Source organism: Gorilla gorilla, chromosome 13, assembly GCF_029281585.2.
Source record: "Gorilla gorilla gorilla isolate KB3781 chromosome 13, NHGRI_mGorGor1-v2.1_pri, whole genome shotgun sequence".
In the NCBI taxonomy this organism is placed as follows: Eukaryota; Metazoa; Chordata; class Mammalia; order Primates; family Hominidae; genus Gorilla; species Gorilla gorilla.
In genome coordinates, this window is record NC_073237.2 from 32,314,111 (window position 1) to 32,338,311 (window position 24,201).

Genomic DNA, 24,201 nt, shown 5'->3' on the forward strand with positions numbered 1-24,201 from the left:
TTCTTTGAAACCAACGAGAACAAAGACACAAAATACCAGAATCTCTGGGACACATTCAAAGCAGCGTGTAGAGGGAAATTTATAGCACTAAATGCCCACAAGAGAAAGCAGGAAAGATCTAAAATTGACACCCTAACGTTACAATACAAACAACTAGAGAAGCAACAGCAAACACATTCAAAAGCCAGCAGAAGGCAAGAAATAAGTAAGATCAGAGCAGAACTGAAGGAAATACAGACACAAAACCCTTCAAAAAATCAATGAATCCAGGAGCTGTTTTTTTTGAAAAGATCAACAAAATTGATAGACTGCTAGCAGGACTAATAAAGAAGAAAAGAGAGAAGAATCAAATAGATGCAATTAAAAGTGATAAAGGGGATATCACCACCGATCCCACAGAAATACAAATTACCATCAGAGAATACTTTAAACACAGCTACACAAATAAACTAGAAAATCTAAAAGAAATGGATAAATTCCTCAACACATACACCCTCCCAAGACTAAACCAGGAAGAAGTTGAATCTCTGAAGAGACCAATAACAGGCTCTGAAATTGAGGCAATAATTAATAGCTTACCAACCAAAAAAAGTCCAGGACCAGATGGATTCACAGCCGAATTCTACCAGAGGTACAAGGAGGAGCTGGTACCATTCCTTCTGAAATTATTCCAATCAATAGAAAAAGAGGGAATCCTCCCGAACTCATTTTATGAGGCCAGCATCATCCGGATACCAAAGCCTGGCAGAGACACAACAAAAAAAGAGAATTTTAGACCAATATTCCTGATGAACATTGATGCAAAAATCCTCAATAAAATACTGGCAAAACGAATCCAGCAGCACATCAAAAAGCTTATCCACCATGATCAAGTGGGCTTCATCCCTGGGATGCAAGGCTGGTTCAACATACGCAAATCAATAAATGTAATCCAGCATATAAACAGAACCAAAGAAAAAAACCACATGATTATCTCAATAAATGCAGAAAAGGCCTTTGACGAAATTCTATAACCTTCATGCTAAAAACTCTCAATAAATTAGGTATTGATGGGACATATCTCAAAATAATAAGAGCTATCTATGACAAACCCACAGCCAATACCATACTGAATGGGCAAAAACTGTAAGCTTTCCCTTTGAAAACTGGCACAAGACAGGGATGCCCTCTCTCACCACTCCTGTTCAACATAGTGTTGGAAGTTCTGCCAGGGCAATCAGACAGGAGAAGAAAATAAAGGGTATTCAATAAGGAAAAGAAGAAGTCAAATTGTCCCTGTTTGCACAAGACATGATTGTATATATAGAAAACCCCATTGTCTCAGCCCAAAATCTCCTTAAGCTGATAGGCAACTTCAGCAAAGTCTCAGGATACAAAATCAATGTGCAAAAATCACAAGCATTCTTATACACCAATAACAGACAAACAGAGAGCCAAATCATGAGTGAAATCCCATTCACAATTGCTTCAAAGAGAATAAAATACCTAGGAATCCAACTTACAAGGGATGTGAAGGACCTCTTCAAGGAGTACTACAAACCACTGCTCAATGAAATGAAAGAGGATACAAAGAAATGGAAGAACATTCCATGCTCATGGGTAGGAAGAATCAATATCGTGAAAATGGCCATACTGCCCAAGGTAATTTATAGATTTAATGCCATCCCCATCAAGCTACCAATGACTTTCTTTGCAGAATTGGAAAAACTACTTTAAAGTTCATATGGAACCAAAAAAGAGCCTGCATTGCCAAGTCAGTCCTAAGCCAAAAGAACAAAGCTGGAGGCATCACGCTACCTGACTTCAAACTATATTACAAGGCTACAGTAACCAAAACAGCATGGTACTGGTACCAAAACAGAGATATAGACCAATGGAACAGAACAGAGCCCTCAGAAATAATGCCACATGTCTACAACTATCGGATCTTTGACAAACCTGAGAAAAACAAGCAATGGGGAAAGGATTCCCTATTTAATAAATGGTGCTGGGAAAACTGGCTAGCCATATGTAGAAAGCTGAAACTGGATCCCTTCCTTACACCTTACACAAAAATTAATTCAAGATGGATTAAAGACTTAAATGATAGACCTAAAACCATAAAAACCCTAGAAGATAAACTAGGCAATACTATTCGGGACATAGGCATGGGCAAGGACTTCATGTCTAAAACACCAAAAGCAATGGCAACAAAAGCCAAAATTGACAAATGGGATCTAATTAAACTAAAGAGCTTCTGCACAGCAAAAGAAACTACCATCAGAGTGAACAGGCAACCTACAGAATGGTACAGAATGGGAGAAAATTTTTGTAATCTACTTATCTGACAAAGGGCTAATATCCAGAATCTACAATGAACTCCAACAAATTTACAAGAAAAAAACGAACAACTCCATCAAAAAGTGGGTGAAGTATATGGACAGACACTTCTCAAAAGAAGACATTTATGCAGCCAAAAGACACATGAAAAAATGCTCATCATCACTGGCCATCAGAGAAATGCAAATCAAAACCACAATGAGATACCATCTCACACCAGTTAGAATGGTGATCATTAAAAGGTCAGTAAACAACAGGTGCTGGAGAGGATGTGGAGAAATAGGAACACTTTTACACTGTTGTGGGACTGTAAACTAGTTCAGCCATTGTGGAAGACAGTGTGGCGATTCCTCAGGGATCTAGAACTAGAAATACCATTTGACCCAGCCATCCCATTACTGCGTATATACCCAAAGGATTATAAATCATGCTGCTATAAAGACACATGCACACGTATGTTTATTGCGGCACTATTCACAAAAGCAAAGACTTGGAACCAACCCAAATGTCCAACAATGATAGACTGGATTAAGAAAATGTGGCACATATACACCATGGAATACTATGCAGCCATAAAAAACGATGAGTTCTTGTCCTTTGTAGGGACATGGATGAAGCTGGAAACCATCATTCTCAGCGAACTATCGCCAGGACAAAAAACCAAACACTGCATGTTCTCACTCATAGGTGGGAATTGAATCATGAGAACACATGGACACAGGAAGGGGAACATCACACTCTGGGGCTTGTTGTGGGGTGGGGGGAGGGGGGAGGGATAGTATTAGGAGATATACCTAATGCTAAATGACGAGTTAATGGGTGCAGCACACCAACATGGCACATGTATACATATATAACAAACCTACAGCACGTGGTGCACATGTACCCTGAAACTTAAAGTATAATAATAAAAAAAGAAATTCTGTTATTAAGAAGGAGATGACTGGGATTATCCAGGAAATCCATTCAATTTGTGGATGAGTTCTGAAAAAATTCTAGAGATTTAGCCAAGGAGCATGTAGGGCATACTGTTTCTGTATAGTGTCTGCCCAGCCCTTCTACTGGTCTGCAGTATCTCCATGTCAGAGTTTTTCACAGGGGACTGAGGAGCCCAGCAAGCCACATAAGGAAAGTGTAGCAGGGAGGAGAGGAGAACAACTTTTTTAAGTGCTGTTGGGCTTCAAGTAAAATAAGAACAGAGATACTGTCCACAGATTAACATCAAAGATCTTACTAATGGTCTTGAACAGAGCAGTTTTGGGGAACTATGAGATATTAGACTGGTTGAGGAGTGCTTAACAGAGTGTAGAAGAAGAGGAATTGGAGCAAGCAAATGCATACTCCTCTTTTGAGAACTGTGATAATCAGAAGCAGAGAACAGTTCCCCAAAATGTCATTCTAAACTGGAAAATAGCACAGCTGAGAGAAAACCTAAATCACTTTTTAGTCTTACATTTTGCATAACAAAGAACTGAAACAACCATAAGAAAGATACAAAAAATAGAAGCAATATAGGTAAGTATTAAGATGCTATGCTTGGCCAGGCATGGTGGCTTACTCCTATAATCCCAGCACTTTAGGAGGCTGAAGGAAGCAGTTCACTTGAGGTCAGGAGTTCGAGGCTAGCCTGGTCAACATGGTGAAATCTGTCTCTACTAAAAGTACACACACACGAAAGTAAGCCGGGCATGGTGGTTGGTGACTGTAATCCAAGCTACTGAGGATGGAGAATCGCTTGAACCTGGGAGGCGGAGATTGCAGCAAGCCAAGATAGCACCACTGCACTCCAGCCTGGGCAACAGAGCGAGACCCTGTTAAAAAAAAAAGAAAAAAGACGCTATGATGCTATGCTCTTATTACCTTTACTATTTTCACACTAATTTATACCCATATATTTAAGGAGAATAGCTTCAATGGAGAGCTTGTATAAGACAGGATCTTTGAGTTAGGTAGATACTGTAGTTGGATCATTCAGAAAAACAGTAGAACTTTTGACTTGAAATTTAAATAAACTAAACTGACTGGATTTTCTAGGTAATACAATGTTTTCCTCCATTGTTGTATACAGTGTACCTGCTTATATTTGGAGTGTCATTTTTATTTTTATTACTTTGCAAGTGAAATAAAACTGGCTCTAATGAGAATAGTAGAATAAGCATGTTTTATTGAATTATTATTTTAATTATGTATTCCATTATTATAAAACATGATCCAATGTTGCATTATTTTAGCCACTCAATGGTAAATGGAAAAGCAATTCATAATTAAATTAATGAAACCTAGCACCAAGGTGACTTTTCAGTAATTCCTTTTACAGCTGAACTGCAAGATAGATATAAAACGCTGTAAGATCTTTGACATATGTTATGGATTTAAACAAATTAAATGGAATCAATGTAATACACCTGCAGTTGAAAGGGTGTGGAGATAAGGAGTATTGTTACTTGTGACCTTCTTAATTAGGAAGTGAAATAGGCTATTAACAAAGCATACACTGTCTTCATTATTTTGCTTAGGACAGAGACTAGAACTAGAGGAAAGGCTTCAGTGAAAGGCTCTATTAAAATCTGTCATGGCTTACTCCTGGCCTGTTATTTAATCCAAAGTGTACACAGAAAGGGGAATGTCTATATTTTGCTGTTAGCATAAGTCTTTAAAGACATTTCTGACACCAATATCTTTTTTTATTTAAAAAATTTTATAGATTTAGGGGGTACAGGTGCAGTTTTGTCACAAGGATATATTGCCTAGTGTTGAAATCTGGGCTTTTAGTGTAACCATCAACCGAATAGTGTATATTATACACAGTAGTTAATTTCTTATCCCTCAACCCTCTTCCACCCTCCCACATTTTAGAGTCTCCAATGTCTATTATTCTACTTGGCATTGACACCAATATCTTATCTGTGATAGTTCATTAAGAGCTCATTAAATTTTAACAAAGGTGGTAATTGTTGCTAATGACTTACTTTTCTTTCTGTCTATACCTCTATACCTTGTTGTTTACTTACATGTGTGTGAGAGAATATGCCGTCCATTGATATCGATACTAAATATTTTTCCTAAATGTAAAAATACCTTAGATAATAGAATACAAATGTATTTATCAAATAATTCTTTTTTGTTTAGAACCAAATTTACATTATTGTGATTTTCACTTGGTAAATGCACCAGTTAAGGTTTTTTAAACATTAAGGTAAAGAAATGCTGATTTAATTTTCCCTCATCTTGAAAATGTCTTCACTGAGGACATGGTAAAAATGTCAAAGATTGTAACACTGGGTGTTTAGCTTGTCTATTTGAAAAATAAAATCAGTTCTGATTTTATTGAGTTGGGGAAAGATTCAGAGAAAATTTTTTTGCATCTACTATTTTGCATTCTTTCCCAAGTATTTTTAGCTTGTGGTAGAGATTAAGAAGGGTCTCTTGAAAAAATTACCCTCGTGACTCTTAATCCTGGGTGCAGATTCTAATCACCTGGGAAACTACAAAAAATAGTGACAGCTTCAAGGCTTTGGGACTTCCTGTGCCCTCTATCTGGCATGCTCTTCCCCCAGTTAATTACATGGATAACTGGCCCATCATCTCCTTCTAGTCTTTCCCCAAAAGTCATTTGTTTTTGAACACTCTCAAAGCTCCTCCATTTCTCCTAGTGTACTCCCCTTCACTACCTTTCTGTGAAGGGATCCTTGTGTATTTTGTTTGTTGCTTTTCCCACATGTAGAACAGTGCCTGAAACATAGTAAGCCCTCATCGATGTTTCCTAAATAAATGATGCAGAATAAGTGGGGAGTTATTGTGAGTATAACAGTATCTAAATAAAGTACACAGCTTCATGGAATCACCTAGAGCCCTTGCTGAAAATACAGATTTTCTTCAATCTTCTTTCAACGATGAAATAGAAGGTTAGTTTCCTTAAAGTATGGCTTAACATTGTCATTTTAATTAATTTTTCATTATTACAAGTTGAACATATCCTTAGCCATGAATATTTCTAACTTTTAGTTATTTTTTTTCAACTATTTTGCAATTAATCTGTTGGAGTTTTAGCTGTATTTTTATCAATTTGCATAAGCATTTTCTATATTAGGGCAATGAATTTTTAACCCTACAAGTATTTTCTCACCTTCTTTGTCTTCTTGAGGTGTTTTTGCTATATTTAACATTTTAATATTCAGAATAACTCTTTTATATTATTTCTTCAACTGTGCTTGAATTTAGAAATTACTCCCCTTTAAATAGAGTCTTCAACTATTTTTATGGTTTATTTTTCCACAAATTACTATTTAACAAATGATTTTTTCTTGCTATAGAGGTAAGAATTTTTCTTCTATAGAGCTGAACACTTCTAGTACTTATTGAATAATACTATTTTCTAAATGTTTGGCATGGTTTTTCATTTCCATTCTAAATAAGATTAATAGTAGTTGATCATAGATAAAAAAGATAGAAATATGAATAGATTCTGGTATAGCAGATCGGAGTTCTTTTATTCTGCTCTGTTGATCTGTTGCCTTGTTCTTATTTCCAGGACTAAACTATTATAATTATAGTTTTATAGTATATTCATTACCTGACAGAGAAAGTCAACATCTTTTATTTAAAAAAATTCTACCTAGTCTAAAATGTTTATTTTTACTGAAATATTTCTAAATAATTGTTAACTCAAAATATTTGCTTGAAAATTTACTATTCTTAAAATTTTTAAATTATTTTTAGGTAAATTGCCATCTTTACAACATTTAATATTCTCATCCACAAAGAGGGTCTATCTTTTCCATGAATGTATATCTAATTTATACTTCAGAGTACACTCTTTAGTTTGTTTCATCTTAAGACCTGCAGCTTTAACATAATTGTTATACACACACACAAATACGTTTGATGTGAACTCTGAAAGAATCACAATATATTACCCTACTTTATATTTTTTAAAAAGTCCTTCAAGCTTCTTATCACTGTCCTTACTATTGACTGGAATTTTATTTTTCATTTTTTTAAATTCCCCTGATGCTGACATTCAAAATGGTTAGAAGGAGCTTATTATATCCTAATATAACTCAGCTATGTCATGTCAAAAGTGACAAATAGATATCATTCTTTAATCAATGAAGGATAATCACGGTTCCTTTACTATGATAGAGAAGTAATAGAAAGTGATTTGTCCACCATTATAATTGAAATATAGTAAGATTTATGGCACAGATTCTCAATACAATATAAAATCTGATAATACATCATTTAATGTTCTGCTTCACTTACCAAGCAAATTACTAGCTATTTCCCCTGATCTCACTAAGTTAGATATTGCATTTTACAATTTGCATTGCATTTTATTATAGAAACATAAAATCATTTAAGAATATTTATAATAACGAGATAACCACAGTATAAAAACAGAAAGGGTTCAAGTTTTATGATACACAGTGTAATTAAAGATTATGAAAAAGAAAATATTGAGACTAAATATGTGTCATAATCATATATTGTAATAACAAACATAATCTTTGATGAAAATAATTTGTTATCATGAACTAAGATCTAAAGTAGTTTTTGTTTAATAATATGCTTTATTTGGTAAAACTTTGGCTAAAAAGAACATTATTATGGGCTACATACATATAACTTTATGATAGAGACATTAAGTGTTTTCTCTCAGAAACTGTAATATACTTTTATATTCTCGAATCCACTTTATAATGTTTTACTCAACTTTGTCTATGTTTTAAAATGTATTTTATGAAAAATTTCAAGCATATATAAGTACACTAAATGTTTTTGAAATTTTATGAGCAGACAGTCATAAGAAAGGATTCTCCTGTGTGAGAAGTCAGATTGCAGTTGAGGAGAGATATTAGCCATCACCAGGATAATGTGGTTACAATTTGAAATTATAGTAAGTACAAAGGCCCATGCATAAACATCTTGTTTGGGGAACCTCATACATCAAGTTTATACCAAAGGCACTGCCTATTTTTAGTTTCAAGGAATTTCAGCATGGTCAAATGTTAGATGGGTAACTTTTCTTTGACAATCATGAATTCAGATATTAGAGATGAGAAATATGTTCTACATTGGGTAAATAAAAATGTTTTACTTTAGTAATGATAACTGTAATGCTATAATTTTAACCATAGAAAGGGCGAAACCATCTACCAGCACCTACTACTCTAGGTGGAATCCTTGGACAATTAACACACCTATTTTGACTTATAGGTTGTAGAGTAAATGTATTAATGGTATAGTAGTATTGCTTGAACCCAAAATAGTGATTGTTTGCCATCAGAAATATTTTAATAGTTCCAGTACATTTATATAGCTATTTCCCCTAAAAAGTTCAAATCACATAGCATAGTTTAATCATTCATTATCAGAAATTTTTGGTAAAGTCAGAAATTAACTGGACCCTAAACACATTTATAACTCTCCAAAATTAACAGCAAGGTCTTGAGAAAACACTTGTGTTCAGAAATCTTGCCTCTGCTCTAGAAAATGCCTAAATTCATGGGTAAGAAGTGGTAGTAGTGTTGGAGTTAATTAACCAGGTGGTATTCTGAAAACAGAGATTCCAAAATGCTTAATACCCCACTAGTCTTCTAGGTAAACTATGTCTTCAGGTGCTCCTGAGTTTCATACAATAAATTCTGTCCCTTGAAGGTTAAATAAGACAAATATAAATTTCTCTCACAATCCCTCACTCTCCCTGTTCTTTGCTGGTTTTAGGCTTTACCTGGCTGAAGACTGTCCGTAGTGTTTTCTAGAGTTCTAAGTGTACACTTCGATAGAATTGAAAGTGACTGCAGAGTGTGCAGACTTCTAGAACTTTCCTTTAGAGAAGTGATCAGGAGTTGGTTCTTTACTGAGACTGTGATTCTAACAATTCTGGTACGCAGGGTCTGGGGTTCCTTCTAATTTAATGCCAAGATAAGGATGTTTCAGGCTGATGATATCTGATAGGGGGTTGTCCATCACTCAAAGTCCCTAAAGTTTCCTTGTATAGGTTGTGAAAATACAAAACAAAAAATGTCCCTGTAGCAGTTCAGCAATCTTACTGTGTTAATCCCTGCTGTGGGAAACAGTCATAGCAAAAGGAATGTAAATAAATCAATACATCAATAAATAACACCTCCTTTTGTGTTTACTCCTTCGCCAGACCTTATTGGCACTTACATAATCAAACCATTGTCCTGTGCACCCTGGGAAAGCTGATTGCTAACACTTGCTTTCAAACATCAAGGAGCTATAGTTTCATGAAGAAAGAGAGAGAGAGTGAGAGAGAGTTGGGTAAATAAAAATGTTTTACTTAAGTAACGATAACTGAATTACAGTTATCGTTACTAAAGAAGAGTTGGGTAAATATAAATGTTTTACTTAAGTAACGATAACTGAATTACAGTTATCGTTACTAAAGAAGAGTCAGGTAAATATAAATCTGAATGTAATAAATCTTATAACTTATCTAGAGGCAGCATAACATTTGCAGACAAAAGGATTAATTCCAGCTTGGAAAATCATGGAAAGCACCTGAAAGGTAATTTTGAGTTGAGCCTTGAGAAATGATTGGTGAAGGGATATAAAGCTGAAGGAAAAAATCATGAGCACAAGCATGGAGGTGTCGATGCTCGTGGAATGGTTAGGGTATGGTAAGTTATCTGATAACACAGAAAGGAACAAATATGTAGTAGATGTTGAAACTGGAAAAAAAAAAAAGAAAAAACGAATGGAACTTGAGTGTGGTGAGTTCTACATACTATGATGAGGATTTGAGACTTTTCTTTAGGCCATAAAAGGCTATCAAAATGTTTGAAGAGAGTAGTACACATTGTGATTTGTCTAATGAGAAAGACTGTCTTAAATATTAATATAACAGAGGCTGAGAGACTATGAGAGCTCATCAGGATCATGTAGTGTAAATAAGAGAAGCTGAAAATAAAAGCGAAAATAAATAAGCAACTTCTTCCTCTAAGATATGAGAAATTGAGAAGAGGCTCAGTCTAGACAGGGATAAAGGTGGGAGTAGTATAAGGGACTCAGTTTGGGTTCCTCCAACTTCTTAATGAAGTAGCCAGCAAGGAAATTGGTTAAGTTTGAAGGTTTCCAGGAGTGGTTTGGGAAAAAAACAGCAACGACAAAAAAAGAATTAAAACATGATTTGGTTTAGACTGTGCTTAAATACAATATTATTTCAAATCCACGTAATAATGAGTCAAATGATCTCCTGAAATTCAGAATAGGGGGTGGGTGGGAAGAGTCGAGGGGACCCTGTAGGTCCCCTAGGGTGCTGAATCATGCAGGACATTGAGAGGGAGTGTCCCCATAGAAAACATGAAACATAAGCCATATATTTCAGGAATTAGTTTTTTGAGGAAGAAATTCTGCTTGTCTCTGGGGATAACAGCAGAAACTTACTCAATGGTGAATAACATCAGGAAGACATCTGCTTTGGAGCAGCTGTGGCCTTGTTATCTCTGATCTTTCATTCTGCCTGGTGTGTCTGCTCCCTGTGCTTTTCCTTTCTGGGTCTTCCCCCGTTATCTTGGGCTACCTAGTTCACAGTGTTCTATCTTTTAATTATGTTTAAATTGAGAGACAGACAAGATATAGATAAAATGAGTGACTACTTAGTGATAGAAGAGACTCACATTCAGACCTATATTATGGTCTTATGATGAGGAGCAGCAACTGGAGGATGGGGGAGAATGGAACAGAGAGAAGTTGCCATAGAATGATGTGTTTGTCCTTGTTCATATGAGAGGGAACTAACATGTAATATGCACCTACTGAGACTGGTCAGTGTGTTTATCATCTCTTTTCATTCTAAAAACAACTTCACAAGGCAGGTATAAATATTCCCATGTTACAAACACTGAAAATAGAAATTCAAAATGCCAGAATGCTTGCCTGAGCTCATCCAATTGGTTAGTAGCAATACTCAAGCTCGAACAAAGTCCAGTTGATTCAAAAGACTATGTTCTTTTCATTATACCATATGTATACCCATGTGAAATGCAAATGTATTTTTAGAAATCTGTCATTCAAGCTAACCCTAAACTTTGGAGCATTTGTTAGTAAAACAGTGTATTTCTATGCTCTGGTATATGTCATTATTTTTTAGTGGCCTATTACTATAAAACTTTGAAAGTATTTTCAAGAAGATAGAAAAATGATGATTATTATTATTGCCAAATCTTATGAAATGGGAGTTCACTAAAATTCTATTGTAATTCTATTAACCCTGTCTTCTCCATGGAAAAAATCAATAAAATGATGCTCAAATTGACACATAAGCTGCACAATACCACATCAAATCAAGTGATTTTCAAAACTTGTGCTAACAAAATCTGTTAACCTGCTGAATACATGGGTAAAAGACTTCTTTTCCCTCTGAAGAGGCAATGTTGTCAACCTCTTAAAGAAACCTGACAAACTATCAAGCTATACTGCCTATTTGATTTTCCATAAAAATTCCCTTTGTAGCCTCTGGTATAGTGAATCACCCTCCTTAATTCCCAATAAAACATTCAAGGCAGAAATCATACTCAAATTTAATCATGGTAACATAGTGCCATTTCTATATAGGTTTGTGATATGATTGGTATATAAGAACTGATTAGCCGTCAGTGGTTTGGTCCAGTAATCCCTCCAAATGCCTTCCTTGTACTTAATATATTCATGGTGAGAAAGATATGCTTCAAAATGAAATGTGCGACTTTCTAGCTGAAAACACCACCTGTCTAGAAATGCTTAGGAATTTCAACAGGTAAGAAAAAAATACACTCTCCATTGAAGGTCCTGTGTACCCTTGGCAATATTGATATTCCGAGGAAGGATGAAGATGTGCCTGAAGCAAAGAGGCTGAATTCATAGAGGGCAACACCCATCAATCTCAACTAGTGAGAAATAAATATCATGTGATGAAAAGATTAACCTTATGATCTTTAGCCTCCTGGTAGATGAGGCTGTGTATGACTGACTCATGAATGTTGCAGAGAGCATGTGTGTGAAATCACTCAGCACAAGTCTCCAGGTCTGATTTCAAACTATTCTTTCTTTGCTTTCTATCTTCTTCCAAAATAGCATGCTTTTTAGCCAAAGAGTATGATATTAGAATACTGTGATTCTTGGCTTTTCAGCAATTTATAGTATCCTCTAGGTTTATAGTTCATTTATTCATTCATTTAGTGATCTCCTTTTAGGTTCCAGGAGCTAGGGCAGGCACTGTGCATGTGGAGATTAATAAAACAATTTCTCTTCTTTTAAAGACCTCCCGATTTAGATAGACAGAGAAACAGACCAATTGAAGGAGGGTTTTAATGTAAGAAGCATGAAAGAAGTAATGAGAGAGTTTCAGGAGATCATATGACTCATTATTACGTCGATTTGAAATAATATTGTATTAAAAAAAAACAAAAACGAGTGGAACTTGTATGTGGTGAGTTCTACATATCATGATGAGGATTTGAGACTTTTCTTTAGGCCATAAAAGGCTATCAAAATGTTTTAAAAGAGTAGTGACACATTGTGATTTGTCTAATGAGAAAGATTGTCTTAAATATTAATATAACAGAGGCTGAGAGACTATGAGAGCTCATCAGGATCACGCGGTGTAAATAAGAAAGGCTGAGAATCAAAGTGAAAATAAATAAGCAACTTCTTCCTCTAAGATATGAGAAATTGTTGTTTTTCCCAACATGTGTCCATGTGTTCTCATTGTTCAGCTCCCACTTATAAGTGAGAACATGTGGTATTTGGTTTTCTGTTCCTGTGTTAGTTGACTGAGGATAACGGCTTCCAGCTCCATCCATGTCCCTGAAAAGGACAAAATCTCATTCCTTTTTATGGCTGCATAGTATTCCATGGTGTATATGTACCAAATTTTCTTTTCTTTTTTTTTTTTATTACACTCTAAGTTTTAGGGTACATGTGCACATTGTGCAGGTTAGTTACATATGTATACATGTGCCATGCTGGTGTGCTGCACCCACTAACTCGTCATCTAGCATTAGGTATATCTCCCGATGCTATCCCTCCCCCCTCCCCCCACCCCACAACAGTCCCCAGAGTGTGATATTCCCCTTCCTGTGTCCATGTGTTCTCATTGTTCAATTCCCACCTATGAGTGAGAATATGCGGTGTTTCGTTTTTTGTTCTTGCGATAGTTTACTGAGAATGATGATTTCCAATTTCATCCATGTCCCTACAAAGGACATGAACTCATCATTTTTTATGGCTGCATAGTATTCCATGGTGTATATATGCCACATTTTCTTAATCCAGTCTATCATTGTTAGACATTTGGGTTGGTTCCAAGTCTTTGCTATTGTGAATAATGCTGCAATGAACATACGTGTGCACGTGTCTTTATAGCAGCATGATTTATAGTCCTTTGGGTATATACCCAGTAATGGGATGGCTGGGTCAAATGGTATTTCCAGTTCTAGATCCCTGAGGAATGGCCACACTGACTTCCACAATGGTTGAACTAGTTTACGGTCCCACCAACAGTGTAAAAGTGTTCCTATTTCTCCACATCCTCTCTAGCACCTGTTGTTTCCTGACTTTTTAATGATTGCCATTCTAACTGGTGTGAGATGGTATCTCATTGTGGTTTTGATTTGCATTTCTCTGATGGCCAGTGATGATGAGCATTTTTTCATGTATATCTAGAAAACCCCATCGTCTCAGCCCAAAATCTCCTTAAGCTGATAAGCAACTTCAGCAAAGTCTCAGGATACAAAATCAATGTACAAAAATCACAAGCATTCTTATACACCAACAGCAGACAAACAGAGAGCCAAATCATGAGTGAACTCCCATTCACAATTGCTTCAAAGAGAATAAAATACCTAGGAATCCAACTTACAAGGGATGTGAAGGCCCTCTTCAAGGAGAACTACAAACCACTGCTCAAGGAAATAAAAGAGGATACAAACAAATGGAAGAACATTCCATGCTCATGGGTAGGAAGAATCAATATCGTGAAAATGGCCATACTGCCCAAGGTAATTTACAGATTCAATGCCATCCCCATCAAGCTACCAATGACTTTCTTCACAGAATTGGAAAAAACTACTTTAAAGTTCATATGGAAGCAAAAAAGAGCCCACATCGCCAAGTCAATCCTAAGCCAAAAGAACAAAGCTGGAGGCATCACACTACCTGACTTCAAACTACACTACAAGGCTACAGTAACCAAATTTTCTTTATCCAGTCTATCATTGATGGGCATTTGGGTTGATTCCATGTCTTCACTATTGTGAATAGTGCTGCAATGAACATACGCATGCATGTATCTTTATAATAGAATGATTTATATTACTTTGCGTATATACCTAGTAATGGGATTGCTGGGTCAAATGGTGTTTCTGTCTCTAGGTCTTTGAGGAATTGCCACACTGTCTTCCACAATGGTTGAACTAATTTACACTCCCACTAACAGTGTAAAAGTGTTCCTTTTTGTCCTCAACCTCTTCAGCATCTGTTGTTTCTGGGCTTTTTTAAAAATAATCACCATTCTGACTGGTGTGAGATGGCATCTCCTTGTGGTTTTGATTTGCTTTTCTCTAATGATTAGTGATGCTGACTTTTCATAGGCTTGTTGGCCACATGAATGTCTTCTTTTGAGAAGTTTTTGTTTGTTTTTTTCTTAGTAGTTTTTGACAAACTCTGTCTTCTAATTAGAGTCTTTACTTCATTAATATATAATGTAATTAATATTTTGGTGGATTGTATTACCAAACATTAAGTCAGGATCTTTTTTTCTAAGGCAGGGTTTCACTATGTTGCCCAGGCTAGATTTGAACTCCTGGCCTCAAGTACTCTTCCCACCTACATATGTTATAAATCTCAGAAGGCAATTTTTTTTTAAGAGCAGTTTTAGGTTCATAGTAATGTTGAAAAAGGTATAATTTTATTTTAAATTCTTAAACAATGTAGAAAGAAATTAAGACAAACAAAAGTAAACAAAAGTTAGTCATTCACATTTACTCTGATATTTACCATTTTTATCAGTCTTTATTTTTTATTTTTTGAGACAGAGTCTCACTCTATTGCCCAGGCTGGAATGAGTGCAGTGGTGCGATCTCGGCTCCCTGTGACCTCTGCCTCTCAGGTTCAAATGATTCTCCTGCCTCAGCCTCCCATATAGCTGGAATTACAGGCATGCACCATCACGGCCAGCAAATTTTTGTATTTTTGGTAGAGACAGGGTTTCACCATGTTGGCCAGGCTGGTCTGGAACTCCTGACCTCGTGATCCTCCCGCCTTGGCCTCCAAAAGTGCTGAGATTACAGGCGTGAGCCAATGTGTCCAGCCCTTATTAGTCTTTATTCTTTTCAGAGGATTCAAATTTGCATCTGGTATTATTTCTCTTCCTCCTAAAGAATTTCATTTACTATTTCTTTTAATATAGGTTTGCAGGCAATGAATTCTTTTAGTTTTTTGTGTCTGAAAAAGTATATTTTGCCTTCATTCTTGAATTATACTTTTGTTGGATATATAATATGAGTTGACCAAAATTTTTTTCCTTTGGCACTTTAAAGATGTAACTTCACTCTTTTTTTATCCTCTCCTTATAGTTTCTGTTAAGAATCAGCCATCAATGGTATTGCTGCTCCCTTGTATAAAAAGCGTTGTTTTTTAAAACCTTCTTTCAAGATTTGTTCTTCATCATTGGCTTTAAACAGTCCGACTGTGATAGGCCTTTAGTCTGCTTCTGTGTTTATTATTTTTTTAAATTTTACTTTAGGTTCTGAGATACAAGTGCAGAATGTGTAGGTTTGTTACATAGGTATATATGTGCCATGGTGGTTTGTTGGACCTGACAACCCGTCATCTAGGTTTTACGCCCCACATACATTTGCTATTTGTCTTAATGCTCTCCCTCCCCTTGCCCCCCACCTGCCAACTGGCCCTGTTGTGTGTTGTTCCCCTTACTGTGTCCATGTGTTCTCATTGTTCAACTCCTACTTATGAGTGAGAACATGCAGTGTTTGGTATTCTGTTCCTGTGTTAGTTTGCTGAGGATGATGGCTTCCAGCTTCATCCTCTCCACCCCAAATCAACAGAATATACATTCTTCTCAGTGCCACATGGCACTTATTCAAAAATCAACCACATAATTGGAAGTAAAACACTCCTCAGCAAATGCAAAAGAAGGGAAATCATAACAAACAGTCTCTCAGACCACAGTACAATCAAATTAGAGCTCAGGATTAAGAAACTCACTCAAAACCACACGACTACATGGAAACTGAACAACCTGCTCCTGAATGATTCTTGAGTAAATAGTGAAATTAAAGCAGAAATCAAGAAGTTATTTGAAACAAATGAGAAAAAAGAGACAGCGTACTAGAATCTCTGGGACACAGCTAAAGCAGTGTTAAGAGGGAAATTTACAGCACTAAATGCCCATGTCAGAAAGCTAGAAAGATCTCAAATTGATACCTTAACATCACAATTAAAAGAGCTAGAGAAGCAAGAGCAAACAAATCCAAAAGCGAGCAGAAGACAAAAGATAACTAAGATCAGAGCAGAACTGAAGGAGATAGAGACACAAAAAAACCCTTCAAAAAATCATGAATCTAGGAGCTGGCTTTTTGAAAAAATTAACAAAATAGATAGACTACCAGCTAGACTAATAAAGAAGAAAAGAGAGAAGAATCAAATAGACAACATAAAATGATAAAGGGGATATCACCACTGACCACACAGAAATACAAACTACAGCCTGCTTCTGGTTTTTTTTTTTTTTTTTTTTTTTTGAGATGGAGTCTCGCTCTGTCGCCCAGGCTATAGTGCAGGGCACGATCTCGGCTCACTGCAAGCTCCGCCTCCTGGGTGAACACCATTCTCCTGCCTCAGCCTCCCAAGTAGCTGGGACTACAGGTGACCACCACCATGCCCGGCTAAGTTTTTGTATTTTTAGTAGAGACGGGGTTTCACCGTGTTAGCCAGGATGGTCTCGATTCCCTTACCTCGTGATCTGCCTGCCTCAGCCTCCCAAAGTGCTGGAATTACAGGTGTGAGCCACTGCGCCCCGCCTGTCTGTTTCTTTTTAACTGTTCTATTTGGTGTTGATTTAGTGTTTATTTAAATACCAAATCATTTTTAAACACTAAATCAAATTTAAACATTTCTGATTTTTATGAAATTTGGAGATTTAAGCCATTGTTTCTTTTCTTTCCTTTCTTTTGTTTTCAGAGATGGGGTCTTGCTCTGTCACTCAGGCTGGAGTGCAGTGGCATGGTCACAACTCACTGCAGCAGTCTTGACTTCCCAGGCACAAGTGATCCTCTCACCTCAGCCACTAGAGTAGCTGGGACTACAGGCATGTGCCACCATGCCCAGCTGATTTTTGTATTTTTTGTTGAAAGGGGGTCTCACCATGTTGCTCAGGCTGGTCTTGAACTCCTGGGGTCATGGGATTCAACCACCTCAGCCTCCAAAGTGTTGGGATTACAAACGTGAGCCACTACACCCAGCCCATTATTTCTTTAAATACTATTCCTGTCTCATTCTGAGTCTCCTCTCCTTCTAGTATGCCAATTACCTGCACATTTAAAATTTAATGTTTTATCTAATGAGTCATGGTGGCTCTGTTAATTTTTTTCAATCTTTTTGTTCTACATTGTTCACCTGAGATAATTTCTACTGATATATTCTCATGTTCATTTGCTCTTAATTCTGACATGTCCATTTGGCTAAGTCTTATAGTAAATTTTTATTTCAGAAATTACATATTTCAGTTCTTAATTTTCCATTTAGTTCTTTTTTTTCTCAGTGTCCCTTTTTCTACTGAGACTTCCCATTTCTCTGTTGAGCTTTTTAATGCATTCAAACATGTTTTGTTTTGCTACACTGGGATTAGTAACAAAAGACACTTTAAAATCTTTATTAGTTAGTTCCAAAATCTGGTTCAACTTTAGATTTGATTTCTTTTTCTCTAGGATGTATTCAATTCTCTTGATTTTTTTTGTATATCAGGTAAATTTGTATTTTATGTTGGATATTAAGGCTCCTAAGTTGAAAATATTTTGGTTTTAAAATTTTTATCCAATAAGCATTTTCATAACAGGTATTTTTCTTGGCTGGGCTTGAACTGCAAACTCTTTTTCTTGTGTGACAGCTGTAGTCTCTTTGCTTTTAGTCTATTTTATGCATGCATGTTTTAGGGTTCTCTCATTGATATGGGTAGAGAAAGTTAACGGAGCCCTTCTCTGGTTCTTTCCCTCCTGGGATTCCCTCATTCTCTTCAGTATTTGCACCCTCTTCACTTCTCTATTATAATAAGTCTCCAGGCCACGGAAGCAAACCTTTTTCTCTTTGAACACAAGTGTTGAGTTGCCTATCTTTTCTTCTTAGGCAAGTATGTTCTCTCTACCAAAGTGTGCCAGCTTCTCTTCATACTCTGGCAACTTCATGGTAGCAGCTCTCATCTCATTTCAGTTTTTGTCTTTGGCTGCGCTGCCTTGAGTTGGTCCCATGCATGGGTGGAGATCAACCAGAAATGTGGATAGAGGGCTTTTGTGGAAACCATTGTCTGGCTCTATCTCTTCTAGGATTCCCCCTTTATAGTTTCCTATTCACTTTTCTGATTCTCAGCACCAGAAAGATTGTATCCTCTGCACTACATTTTTTGGGGGAATTGCCCCAGGCCCAAAGCCAAAGAGATGAGAATTTCCTTCTACAGCTTTCAGTTTCCTTTCCTCCAAGTGGGCATGAGCTCTAACTGGAATCTGCTGTTTCCTCCCCAGTACTTCAAGGTGTTTGCTTTTGTATTATGTTCAGGTTTCATAATTGTTGTTGTTTTTAATAGGGAGGGAGGTCATTTGGTGGACTGTTAGTCTGTTATACTAAGAAGCAGAAACTCAAAAACTCACATGGTGTTAGCAAAGAGCAGACAAACTTTTAGTTGGTTTTATTGCTGTTTTAAAGTTCTCTGCAGGAAGACCCCGCATTGTTTGCATGCATGCTAGACTGCTTCAAACACCATCTCCGAACCCCCAGCACGCCACAAAAACAGAATTAATATTTTCACCTAGTTTAGAATAAAACATAATGATGTAAAAAGTGTAAACACTTTTTGAAATGAAATCCACGCAATTTCGAGAAAATATGAGCTACTTAATTGCAACTTGATGTAATTTCATTTGAATAAGAGTTTCTAAAATACTAGTTTATCATTATATACAACAATATGTTTGTGATTTTTTTCAGGTGGTAATAATGATTAGAACTGTTTCATTCATGCCCCATTTGACCCTGCTTACTTTAAAGGTATATATATATCAACCTGGAGTTATTGGCACACTCTTTGCAATGTAGCAAACTGCTTCAAAAAGGAAGTCTGCCTCTGTGCATTGGTTTCTAACACTCATTAGTGATAAGTTGATCTCTTAACCATTTAAATTATGCTTTCTAATTTCCTTTGTGAGATAAAGTATCATGAGTTGACCTGTGCTTTTAAAACTTTGATTGGTGCTATCTTTATTTTGGTGGTGATATTTATAGGCATAGTTCATAAACATAAGGAACTATTTCAAATGTTCCAAAATGTCATAAACAAGACAGTCACTCTTGCTGGCCTTCATGGAGCTCACACTCATTGCACCATGCCCTCAGAGGAACCACAGAGAAGTACTGATGGGGAAGCAGTCCTGCCACCTATGCTTTCTGTGATAAGGAAGAAAGTGGAGACTCGGATTGGAGCGGGAGAAAGGCAAACAGTGATAAGCAATTTGCCTGAGGGATAGAAATCATGAAGTGAGTATTTTTGCTCCTGGTTTGGCATTCCGTGGGAATGAAAGGAACCTAGAGAATAAAGAGGAGAGGGAGCTGGAAATTGGGATAATGTTTCACCAAATCTCTCCTTTCAATCTTATTTTCAGTAGTCTCCTGATTTTTTTCCCACGCGATTAGTCCACATTTTCGTTGTGTCCTCCAAGGTATTGCTGGAATTTGGTCCTTGTATTGGCTAAAACCCTTTATCAAGTACTACAGCCACTGACATTATGGAGGGACTCCAAAGACAGAATTTGGAGAATTGGAATGTTTCTTTCTTCACCTGTATTCTCTTCTTGTCCTACAAAGCATCATCTGAATGCCTGCAATGACTTTACACAATTTGATGAAGTTTTAGCATTGTCTGTGCTTCTATGTGGAGGACATGATTAAATGGTGCTTTTCTTGTAAAAAAAAAAAAAAAAGGCGGGGGGGAACCTCGTTTTCTCTTATTAATGATGTTTCTCTATACACAGCACACTTCTATAATTTTATATTTACCCATATGACTGAAAAGCTATTTTTTCTATTAGCCTCTTTTAATTTTCCAAATTTCTACTCAATTAAATAGTGCTTAGAGCAGTGCTTTTGTGGTTCCCCAGAGTGCTTTATTTCAGTGAGTTTCATTAAGTGTTTCCAGTCTTTTAAGCAAAATTAATATTATTACACTTTACTGTTAAAAGGAGATTTGCCACAAAGCATTTATCTGTCAGAGGGTAAATCTGATTTTAAGCAACTATTCTTTATTTTATTTTCCTATTAAATTTCAGGAATAATGAACCCAGTATGAATTTTATATCATTTCCAAACAAAGCAAGGAAAGGACTTATTACATGAATAGACTATAAGTAACAATAAGCAACTCTGTAATAATTACAAAAAGTAAAAGCTGCTCATTAGACATGGTGCTAAACTGAAATAAAATGTAAGAATGATTTAATAAGGAAAGACTTTTCAAAAGAAAAAATCCATATTCATGATAGAATTTGAAATACAGTTCTTAAAAACAAAATGATTAAAAATTAGATGAGAAAAAGTCTCATAAGTTAATGAAAAAAAATTTGGAAAACAAAGATATTCCTGACATATTAAATGAAAAAAGAATTTGTAATTTACACATAGGAGATTATGGGAGACAAGGTTTTATGATCTGAAAAGATCAGTGGTATCACTGGTCTGGTCAGAGGTAGGTAAAACTATAACATACACAGCAATAGTTCATTAGGATCTGTGTCCCCACCAAATATCATGTCGAATTGTAATCCCCAGTGCTGGAGGAGGGACCTGGTAGAAGGTGACTGGATCATGGAGGCAGTTTCTCTGGAATGGTTTATCACCATCCCCTTAGTACTGTCCTCACAATAGTGAGTGAGTTCTCTTGAGATCTGCTCCTTTAAAAGTGTGTGGCACCTTCCCCCTCTCTCTCGCTTGCTCCTACTCTCGCCATGTCATGTGTGTGCTCCCCCTTCATCTTCCATCATGATTTTAAGTTTCCTGAGGCTTCCCCAGAAGCCGAGCAGATGCCAGCATCATGTGTCCTGTACAGCCTGTGAAATCGTGAGCCAATTAAACCTCTTTTGTTTATACCCAGTCTTAGGTATTTCTTTATAGCAATTTGCGAATGGACTAATTCACTGTTAGTTCTTGCAGGACCACAGTATGTATTGTGCATGGTAGAAATAAGTCCTCAAAAACAAAACCAAAAACAAATTTGGACAGCAGATATTTAAAAGTGAAGTAAAAATGTTCATCTCCTATCTCTTCCTAATTTTTAGATGAATGCCCCCATCCTAAATAAGACCATAATACATGATACTGGCCAAGTAAATTACCTTTTTGAACCTCAGTTTTAACGTCTCTGACATGGACAATTGTCTGCCTCATAAAGGTAATGAGGGAGATTGTTAGATAATATTTGTGGAAGTGCTCAGATTTGGAGATCAGTAAATGTTAGTTGTTTGCAATTTTCTTTCTTGTTAAATCTGGTATTCTATCTACATTTAGGGAACAAGCGAGTCAATACAGATTTACAAATATCATAAACTACACATATTTAACTTCCTAATTTTTATCCTATATTTAATCTTATCTTGCAATAGATTGTCTTGTAGTCACCTCCATTGAAATCCAGGCTTTAATTTCTCTAAATTGTAATACGAGGCCAGATGTGGTAGCTCACATCTGTAGTGCTAACACTTTGGGAAGCCGAGATGGGTGGATTGTTTGAGCTCAGGAGTTCAAGCCCAGCTTGGGAAACACAGCGAAACCCTATCGCTAGAAAACAAAAACAAAAACAGAAGTTAGCTAGACATGGCGGCATGTGCCTGTAGTCTCAGCTACTTGGGAGATTAAAGTGGGAAGATTGCTTGAGCCCAGGAGGTTGAGGCTGCAGTGAGCTGTGATCATGTCACTGCACTCCAGCCTGTGCAACAGAGTGAAATCCCATCTCAAAAAAAAAAAAAAAAAAAATTGTAATAAGAAATTCATGTAGAATCCCTGTTCATTCTGCTTACTTCTGACTCACAATAACATTTATACCATTTTTAACTCCTTACAATGACTATGAAAATATGACAGAAAGTGATTTGGTGAAATCAAAGGAGAAATGACCCCTTTTCTCTCCTACTGCTCTTCATGACCCCAAATACATGACCAGTACTTAGAAAAAAGTCCTCCACATCTCTTGCCAATTTCTAGGATAAAATTTGATTGTGTCAGATATAAAAGAAGTATCAGAGAGTCAGTAAATAATAGGACCAAAGTAATATGAATCAATAAACAAATCAAATCTGATTTGGCAAAAGAGTAAGTTAAACATAATGATTTAAATTTTGCTTGACACATCAGAATATCTTCTTTTGCATTAGAAAAATCTTTCTTGATGTCTTGGAAAAAAGATTATGGATAATCTTCTTTTGATTGCCCTTGTGTACAAATAGGAATTCTCTTGACAGTTTTATCATATGTTGTTTAATCATTCGAAGTAAACAGAATCAACTTTTCCTGTGTTTTAATATTTTGTCAATACATACTTGCTTATTATTTTATCACAAAAGACATTTGAACTAAATTTCAAGCATAGTAATAGCTAGGTTGTATAAAACAATATAATAGATATGTCTTAATGGATTACAGTCTACTTTAATTTTTACAAAAGTAGACATAAATGTTGGACCCATTTAAGTAAATTCCAAAGAGCAGCAAGTTTTCATATTTTAGCTTGCTGTTAATATTTTGCTTCAAACTTCATTCCATTTCAGGAAGGAAAACATGTCACAGCATATAGCACAATTTGAATAATAACCTTAGCTACTGGTTGGTAGTGATAATTCCTGGGAGCACAGGGGACTGTTCATATATTCTGTGTACCTGAGTATCAAGGGCTACCACTGATGGCTGTGTAGGCCTGGTAATAAATGACAAAGGGTGAGTGTTATAAATACATTTGTATAAGATAAGAAACAGCAACACATATGCAATAATATTGACTCTTTTGGGAGAAACTTTATTTTAGGTTACTCAAAAACTTCCAAATACCTTTAATAAATTAGAATTTTAGAACTTACGGGGATACTTGAAATTATTTCATACCAATTCCTCATTTTACAGAGCACAAACATAGATATTGGACAATCTTTTAAAGTACTTATTTTTGTCTTGTTTGGTCTGAGAGAGACTGAGATGTTTAGGAGTTCAAAAAGTATTGTCTCCAACAATTTCTCCTTGTTTCTTTTAGTTTTGCTTTTCATATTCGAATGCATTCTGCACACACTCCCTCCCCCACACATAGATGAATTCAACATCTAGAGTTGCAAGAGGGGTATATCATCATTAAAATATTTAACCATAATTAATAAAATGCACTTTGATTCCATGGATACATTCTTCTATGGATCCTCACTTGCAATTAATTTTGTCAGTGTGATGGTTAATGCTGAGTATCAACTTGACTGGATTGAAGGATACAAAGTGCTGATCCTGGGTGTGTCTGTGAGGGCATTGCCAAAGGAGATTAACATTTGAGTCAGGGGGTTGGGAAATGCAGACCCACCCTTAATCTGGGTGGGCACAATCTAATCAGCTGCCAGCACAGCTGGAATA

At 36.2% G+C, this 24,201-nt stretch overlaps 1 long non-coding RNA gene across 1 annotated transcript in view; it reads right to left on the reverse strand.

The window, feature by feature from the left end:
- Nucleotides 1-579: 579 nt before the first annotated feature.
- The window catches only part of LOC134756859 (uncharacterized), a 211,846-nt gene continuing 188,224 nt past the window's right edge, over nucleotides 580-24,201 (reverse strand). Inside the window, exon 4 of the long non-coding RNA XR_010130183.1 lies at nucleotides 580-741. This is a non-coding gene — a long non-coding RNA (uncharacterized lncRNA). The remainder of the gene's footprint in view (nucleotides 742-24,201) is intronic.